This window comes from Sprattus sprattus (genome assembly GCF_963457725.1).
Source record: "Sprattus sprattus genome assembly, chromosome: 6".
NCBI lineage: Eukaryota > Metazoa > Chordata > Actinopteri > Clupeiformes > Clupeidae > Sprattus > Sprattus sprattus.
Window position 1 is genome coordinate 5,067,646 of NC_137925.1, and position 9,230 is coordinate 5,076,875.

At 47.5% G+C, this 9,230-nt stretch overlaps 1 protein-coding gene across 1 annotated transcript in view; it reads left to right on the forward strand.

The window, feature by feature from the left end:
- The first annotated feature begins 6,935 nt into the window (after positions 1 to 6,935).
- Positions 6,936 to 9,230, forward strand: part of rarab (retinoic acid receptor, alpha b) — a 130,499-nt gene continuing 128,204 nt past the window's right edge. The window contains exon 1 of the mRNA XM_080840287.1: positions 6,936 to 7,087. The gene's annotated coding sequence lies outside the window, so the exon portion shown is untranslated. The remainder of the gene's footprint in view (positions 7,088 to 9,230) is intronic.

Sequence of the window (9,230 nt, forward strand, 5' to 3'; positions counted from 1 at the left end):
CGCAGCTAGCGTAGTGTGGTGCAGATAGGTGAGACATGAGCTAGTCGGCGCTAGTGCAGCAAGCTTCACGTGATGTGGATAGGTGAAGCACGGGCTAGTGCCACCAAACGCAGCTAGCGTAGTGTGGTGCAGATAGGTGAGACATGAGCTAGTCGGCGCTAGTGCAGCAAGCTTCACGTGATGTGGATAGGTGAAGTGCTGGGTAGTGCTAGCGGCTAGCGTTATCTCCCGCTGAGAATGTAACAGGCCCAGCTCTTAGAGGGTTTCAATGTGTGAGACCAAAGTAATCAACCTCTGAGACCAAACTAATGATTCTTGATAAACCATGGAATTACCCAAGTCCAAAAAAAGATTTTCTCATGCAAGAAACTGATGTTTGGCTGGCCGGGCTGCTTGCATGTGAGTGGGTGTGTGTGTGTGTGTGTGTGTGTGTGTGTGTGTGTGTGTGTGTGTGTGTCTGTGTGTGTGTGTGTGTGTGTGTGTGTGTGTGTGTGTGTGTGTGTGTCTGTGTGTGTGTGTGTGTGTGTGTGTGTGTGTGTCTGTGTGTGTGTGTGTGTGTGTGATTGTGAGAGAGAGAGAGCGAGAGAGAGAGCGAGAGAGAGAGCGCGGGTGTGTGTGCATGCATGCATGTGTGAGTGTCTTTGCTGAATGTTCACAACCCTTGGCTGCCATGTTTGCACCCCCTCCCATTCCTCCTCTCTGGGTTTTTTAACTGGCAGTAATTTCCACCTAATTAGTACTTGGGGCTTTAATTGCCGTTTACTGAGCTGTTCTGTTTTTTAATGGCCTTGTGAATGTGTGTGTTGTGCACATGCCTTTCACTGTGTCCTCGTCCTGCCCCGGTCTGCGTATCCCGTCTGCGGTTTTCACTTTGCCTGCGGGCGAGAGGAGCAACACTTCCACGCGCACAGAGTGAAGCAGCAGCAGCGCCGTAAAGTTCCCGTCAGAACTTCCCCTTGTGTCTGCCCGCATGGTCCCTCTCCTAGCTTGAATGTTCTGAATGTTGAATGTTAAAGTGTCTTTGGGTACTAGAAAAGCGCTATAGATATTCGAATTATTATTATTATTATTATTATTATTATTATTATGCACACAAAATGTGACTCATACAATTTGACATGTTCACCACACCCCCACTCACTTAGGTTTTATTTAGATTAATTCATTAAATCATAACAAGGTCTATATATCGTTTGAGTGTTTATACCGTCCCAGTCTGTGCCTGACTGAAAACTCTGAATAAACAACAACATGTTCTAAATAAACAACTGCATGTTCTGCAATAATGATGGCTACTCATGACGCAGCAACACCTTGTTGTTCTTCTCTCAGTAGCCGATTCACACTACCAGAGATATAACATTCCTGCTAGTCTATGTGAGAAACACACAGCATGGTCCCTCTCCTAGCTTGAATGTTCTGCCCACAAAATGTGACTCATACAATTTGTCATGTTCACACCCACTCATTTAGGTTTTATTTAGATTAATTAATTAAATCATAACAAGATCTAAATATTGTCTGTGCCTGACTGAAACTATGTGAAAAACACGCAGCATAGAATTCCCCTGTGCTGTGTGACTTTCATTATTACATGTAAATCTCCGTCCGTGTTTTATTTTCTTCTCGTCGCCCGTTCTAACCCTCCCTCGCATGTGGGTCAGGAGTCATGTTGCAGACGCACGGGGTTGGGGAGGGTCAGACAGACAAAACAGGAAGTACCAGGTGCTCTCAATAATTCATTCCCCCTATCCCGCTGAGCCCAGCTCATCTTCGAGGCCCCCCTCAGCACCCCTCATTAGCCCTCTCTCAACACCCTGCCTGACATTGTCCCCCGCTGCCATTTACACAGCGCCACGGCCGTGCTCATCCTGTGACACACCGGTGGCCATTTCGGCGGATCAGGTTCTCCTGAGGGGGCTCGCAGGGGGCGAAGATGAGATGGACTAACGACGGAGTGAACCAGAGAGGAACAAGACTAGATGATGACAGGCCAGCCAAGAGGAACAGATATAGACGGAGCCCAACTACAGGGGTTAGGGTTAGGTGTCCATGTTAGCAGAGGTCTCCTGTGAGTGGGCTTTTCTGTCTCTGTTTCTGTGTGTGTGTGTGTGTGTGTGTGTGTGTTTTTCTGTCTCTGTCTTCATCTGTGTGTGTGTGTCTGAGTGTGTGTGTGTGTGTGTGTGTGTGTGTGTTTTGGAGATTACATGCAGAATGCATGGTAATGACAGCAGAATTATTCTTTCACAACAAACATTTAAAAAACAAAGAAATAAATACAACAATTTAAAATCAATTAAATACCAAGAGTAATACAAGTGATTGTATGTAGATGCTGCATGCCTAAAGGCAAAGTAATCGTAATCAGCAAGCATGATGTCACTGTGGTAGACAATTTGACTATTAATTCACTACTAACCTATTTAAAAAGATATGGATTCAACATACAGCTGTGTTGCTTGTGCATATTGAAGCCAGCTTTAAAATTACGTCAACCCACTCTCCTTCTCTCGCCCCTCATACTACCCCCATCCGCCCCCCTGCCCCCACGCCCCCCCCCCGCCCCGCCGTCCCTCAACACCCCCCACCCCTCTCTGTCTCTATCGGCTGCCACTGTTGCTGACGTTTCCAAATCTCTCTTTTAAAGTCCTCCACCCCCATGCTGGCATTTCTCCCGCTCCCTTCTTACCCACATCCATGGTTCTGTCTATTGTTATCAGTCTGCCTAATGGGCTTCATCCCAGGGCTTTGTTCTGCCCAGTGAATGCAGAGAGTGCAGAGACGGAGTGAGGGAGAGAGAGGGAGGTGAAGAGAGTCTGAGAGTAAAAGAGGAAGGGAGGGAAGGGAGGGAGGGAGGGCGAGTAGAACTGAGACATAAAGAGGCAGAGAGAGAGAGAGAGAGAGAGAGAGAAAGAAAGTGTGTGTGTGAGCCAGGCGATCCAGAGTGGGAGGGATGTTGAAAGTGAGAGTCTGTGTGTGTCTGTGTGTGTGTGTGTGTGTGTGTGTGTGTGTGCGTGAGAGAGAGATGTCGGAAAGAGAGTGAAAGAGCGAGCGAGAATGCTAGAGCAAGAGAGAGAAAGAGAGGGCACTTGAGTTTATTTCTCAAAGGGATATCAGTCCCTTCTATGTGCCCACCCTTGGTTTTTGCGCTGACTCATTGAGCTTCCTTTCTTTGCTGTGCGCACATCTCATTACTTTTATAAATAAGCAAGAAGCCTGCTGCTACCCTCCTTAAAATCACAGCACACGTGCCCTTTCACACACGCTAATAGAACTATAATCAAACTACCAGACCTGCTGCTGTGAAGCTCACTTTGCCAAAGATTCCTATATCCTGGTTGAAACTGCTGTCTGTCTCGAAGAGATGATGGGTACTGCACAGAAACAAATAGACAGATAAACAAATCAACAAATAAACAGCACAGAGAAAGTTATACTGTCATTTACTTCCATGTGATCTACAAATCTGTTGCCTCCCATGATTTGATACAATTTCAGCACTGCAGAGAAGGAGTTTGATGAGACAGCGTTCTATACAGGCAGAGACTTGATGGACAGAAGAGCACACGCATGTGTATGTTTTCAGACTGGATCGACAGAGGAGCACACGCATGTGTATGTTTTCAGACTGGATCGACAGAGGAGCACATACGTGTGTATGTTTTCAGACTGGATAGACAAAGGAGCACACGCATGTGTATGTTTTCAGACTGGATCGACAGAGGAGCACACGCATGTGTATGTTTTCAGACTGGATAGACAAAGGAGCACACGCGTGTGTATGTTTTCAGACTGGATAGACAGAGGAGCACACGCGTGTGTATGTTTTCAGACTGGATAGACAGAGGAGCACACGCGTGTGTATGTTTTCAGACTGGATAGACAGATGAGCACACGCATGTGTATGTTTTCAGACTGGATAGACAGAGGAGCACACGGGTGTGTATGTTTTCAGACTGGATAGACAGAGGAGCACACGGGTGTGTATGTTTTCAGACTGTCTAGGTTAGACTGTGTACGTTACACACAATGCATGGCTAGACTGCTCCATAAGCATAATGGGAGAAATCAAGGGGGGGGTAAAAAGGGGAGGGAGGTCGGATAACTTCCGGCAAAAAAAATATTCCAGAAAGTCCTGAGGCTCTGTGCGCTCACTAGGGGTTAATCGTGTCTGCTGCCCACATCTGGGTCTCATTTAAAGCATTCCTCGCAGCTTACCACACGCTCGCAGACGGACTAAAGCTCACGAAGCCGTCCTGCACCACACCACACCACACCACGCAGCTCTCCGCTCCACTTGGCTCGGTTTGGCTTGGCTCTGCGGCGCAGTCCAGGCAAGCCAGGGAAAAATTCGTTTTCAAAGAATATTTCGGAGCATTAAAGCATGTTACAGCTTCTTCAAGGCTTGGCTCTGCCTCCCAGCACGTGACTCACTCACACTGGGATAGAGGGGAAGGGTTTCTGTGTGTGTGCCTGTGTGTGTGTGTGTGTGTGTGTGTCTGACAATATTCTCAAATATGTTCTCTTTGAAGTGGTTTGGAGGGGTAAGATACTAAACTGGCTAATGTTTTTCCCCAGACCCTGATGGGATCTTCACAGGCATGTGTTCTCCTCTCATTTCCTTAGGTCAAGTCTTGTGACCCTCCAAGGCACACGCTCACACGCTCACACACACACACACACACACACACACACACACACACACACACACACAACCGCACACACACGCACACACACACAGGCACGTACGTGCACACACACACACACACACACACACACACTCACACGCACACACACACACACACACACAGGCACGTACGTGCACACACACACACATGCTCACACACACATGTGTCACACATACGCACACTCCCTAGACACATTCATAAACACGTAACATAGTGAATCACACACACACAAATAAATGTCAGCAGACCACTGCACATAAGGTAAGTAATATTAACACACCTAACATCTTAGTGACTCCTAGCAGGCAAACTCATACTCTCTCTCACACACACCACACACACACACACACACACACACACACACACACACAAACAAACACACACCCATACTTGAACACATTAAACACAACTAAAAGAAGGTCAGCTATGCAAAGAAAAAAACACCAGCTTCAGTGTAGTTTGGCAATACAGAACGAACACATTCATTTCATTTTCATAGACTGGGCTTTATGATAACAAGATTAGACCTGGTGTATGGCTTTCTATTTTAGCTAAGGAATCAGTCTTATCATGATATGCAAAAACTCAACATCAACACCCAGGCCTCCTGACAGCAGTCGCTCTCTTGCACCAGTTACAGCATTGGTTTGTGCTGAACATTTTTGAACGTGTTTCTGTATGTGTGTGCGTGTGTGTGTGTACGTGTGTGTGTGTGTGTCTGAGAAGAGGCATTCTGCAAACAGTGATGAGCAAAATACCAAGTCTCTATGTCCCATAAATCCCCCTGGCTTCCTGCCTGGAGACATCCCACTTCCTCTTCCTTTCTCACTGCCACCCTCCACCCCCACCCCCCTATCTGTGTCGGACACTGGGAGCAATGGAACGCCTCCTTTGGTCCGGACGGAGCAGGCTAAAGTTCCTGGCAGGAGAAGTGCAGCTGTCACATGCATTGCAGCAGCACAGCACAGCACAGCGAGGTGAGAAGTGGTGGTGGTGTTGATGGTGTGTGTGTGTCGTGGGTTGAGTGTGATGGGGAGGGGGGGAGGGGGCGGGGGGGTTGGACTGGGAATCATGGTGGACACCCAGGATGCTTCTCCCAGGAGCGGCCGTGGCGGCAATGTTGAGCACCGTGGCAGGCAGGGACAGGCGCGGCGGTTTCGGAGCAGCCCTGGAGGAGCGCCCAGCAACCCCAAATAGCACCCTGTGTAAACACGACGACGCAGCGAGGCAGAGGGGAGGACACCAGCCAGGGGAGCGTGCCAAGATTCCTCGTACAGGAGGGAAGAAAAATATGTAAAAAAAAATAAATATAAAATAAAACACCAGGGGGGAGGAAGGGAGAGAACTGGCTGGAAGGCAGAAAAAAGCACAGAGACGGAAACCACCTGCATGGCGCTGTGTGAGAGCTTGGTGCTGCTTTAAGCCCACTGGCTGATGATAGCGGTCACTTAAAGATTGCAAACAATGTGACAGGGATCTAGCAGCCTTAGGCCACTCATGACCAGGGTGATACGAGGGACTCGTACAATGCTGCTAATGCCTTTCAACCCCAGAGCAATGCAAGCACACCCCAAATAAAACAGCAATCATCCATTTTTAGCAAACGTAAAAAGTAAAGACAGTGTGGACTAATTCAAGATCTTGCAATACCGTTAATATTATTTTCACACAGCTTTTATTGGTGTGTTTTCTACATAAGTGCAGATTAGATGTTACAAGTGTCACAATTAATGCAATTCTAGTGTTATCCTGTCTTACAAGGCACAACAATAACAATACAATTATAACCGCACTGAATTCAAATACTGTAAGTAGCTGCTTCAATACAAATATGCTGATTTTTTTGTCAGCAACGGATAAAATAATTTGGCTCCGCAGTCTACACTAGTCATTTTCTCGAGATAGTTTAGTTTTCTAAGCCATTTGCAAATGTCCAAAATCATTACTTCATGGCGTGGCACACACTGCAACAGTACCCTGCGGCTACGCAGAAAACACCCACTGAGTTTTATGCGGGCCTCAGAGAGAGCATACAGTAATAAGCTACGCTGGCACAGAGCGGAAGAAGAGGGAGAATGGGAGGGGACCAAAGGAGGGGACAACTGCGTGGGCTGGCCGGTGTTCGGTTTCACCACTGAACACGTGACCGCAATGGCTGCTACTTTCCTATGAGCAGCGCATCATCCTGCTGCCACTCCGCGCAAAAACGCATCAGCTGTCTCGCGTTGCCGGCTGCCAGCACGGGGCGATTCTGCTCGTGAAAAGAAGCTCCGTGTTCCTCGTTCTCCTTTCCGCTCTCATCCGGACGACACTCGACCTTGAAGAAGGAGATCTCCGCGATCAAAATAGCTCCGGGTTGAACTTCCACCAACCAACACGTCGGTAGGAGGAGTCAACAGGTACTGGGGGTTTCTATTCCTGTGACAATGCCATCGGCGGTGGCTTGACAGGTAGCTCGGAAGCCTCATAATTAATGCACTTTCACATAAGCGTGTATTGCAACATTTCCAAAACACAACCAGTGGCTAACATACTGTAGGGAATGAATGTGTCGCACTGGTTCTGATTCCCCTTTTACCACCGAAAAAAATATTTGCGGCTGTCCCGTTAGTTTTATAATGGGCTAGAGGGTGTATCCTTGGAAAGATTTGCTAGGAGAACTACTGTTTCTACTTGATAGGACAGTTCTGTAGTTCGAAAATGCAGGCGTTGCATTTGTCATTCGATGAGATTAAACGTATGTATATTTGCGGTGGTTATTGATGGATTTGTTCTGTCTTCGAAATGAAATACGCAGATGGCAATGTCGGTCAGGCAGACTCGGCGGACAACAACCCGCAGCGATTCGTTTTGCAACTCATCAGAGCGCGTTGTTAAACGACCTAGTGGTCCACTTACCAAGTTGTTTCCAAAATATGCTGTTACTTGCTGTCGCCTTTACATAATATTTGTAAAAGGTGTCACAGCTCGTATTTTTGGCAACTACGCAGGATTCCAAATACGTAAACTCTCGGAGAGCTTGCAATGTAAAGAAACCCATCTTGACTCGCTTCAGTTCCTTGGAACAGCTAGCTGTAAATAAAGTAGACTTGCATTCCCTCAATTACAAACGGAAAGTAAGCACACACTCACAGCCATAGCGCAATTTTACATGTTTTATATCAAACCATTCTCACAATGACTTCCTTTACTTTTCCCTAAAAGGGGCTATAGGCTAATTGGTGGCACTTATTTGTGAAAGCCAGTTGGTTGCCTTGATTGAGCAATAAGGCTTAGGCTGTGTAATAGGATTGCACTTTGCACCCTTGGGTCTGCTCTTGCAGCCTACAAAGGCAATGCCCTTGTATTTGCAGTCTCCCGAATGAATCTATTTCAGAGCAGCCAACTGTTATCTTGGTGGCTGGGTCTCTTGGGCTCAAATGAGCAAACCAACCAACCATAGTTTTCCAAAAGTTGTGAACAGAAGTGTTCCCTACAGTTTGACATGCCCACTTTGCCAGCCTGTCTCGGTTTGCCTTCCCTGCAGGGCAGCCCATAGTTCTGTGCTGTGGGCAGCGGGCATCAATGCATGTCCATTTGGTTTTGTTTTCCCTGGAGCATTCGAAGCATGGCTGAAACTGGGTGACAAAAGCGGAATCGGTGCCATATAGAAAGTACGGCTTCCCCATTCTGCTCCGGTGAAGTGGCATGTCCGGCTGGGTGGTCAGGTCTCGTTGTCTGCCGTTCGGCCACCTCAAGGGAAGCTCGTTCTGCCTGCAGCTTGGAAACAAAGAGTAACTTGTCGCTTGCAATCTGATTTTTGCTCGTACCAATTTTGACTCATTGGCAGAGTATCACATGCATTCATTGCGAGTTAAGCTTGTTTGCCACAGGTAGGCTGCTGCTCATGAAGCAGCCATGTTGTCTCCTTCAATCATCAACTCGGGGCATCTTGTCCAATCTCATAGCACCTCCTTATCAGCCCCTTAGGGAGGGGAAGAGTGATACATGTAGGCTCAACATTTGGGGGAAATAGAGGAGAAAATGGCGGGAGGTGACTTCAAATATTCTTGCTGTGGTTGTTTTTGTGTTGTCATGTCTTGTCTGTTTACATCAGAGAAAAAGAGAGGGGGAGGGAAAGGGAGAGAGGGAGAGAGGGAGAGAGGGAGAGAGGGAGAGAGGGAGAGAGAGAGAGAGAGAGAGAGAGAGAGAGAGATATTAGACTTATTATTTCCTGACTGGAACAGGATGGGATGACATGGGAATGAGATGTCTGGGCTCTCTGTTTCTATCCCTGTCCCCTTTCTCTCTCTCTCTCTCGGTCCCTCTTTCTCTCTGGCTCTCTCTCTGTCTGCGTTACAGTGAACTCTAGGCTCTCTGTCTCTATCTCTCTCTCTCCCTCTCTGTCTCCCTCTCTCTCTTTCTCTCTCTCTCTCTATAGCCCTCTCTCTCTCTCCCTCTCTATCCCTCTCTTTCTCTCTCTCTATCTCTCTATCCCTCCCTCTGGCTCTCTCTCTGTCTGCGTTACAGTCATCTCTAGGCTCTCTGTCTCTATCTCTCTCT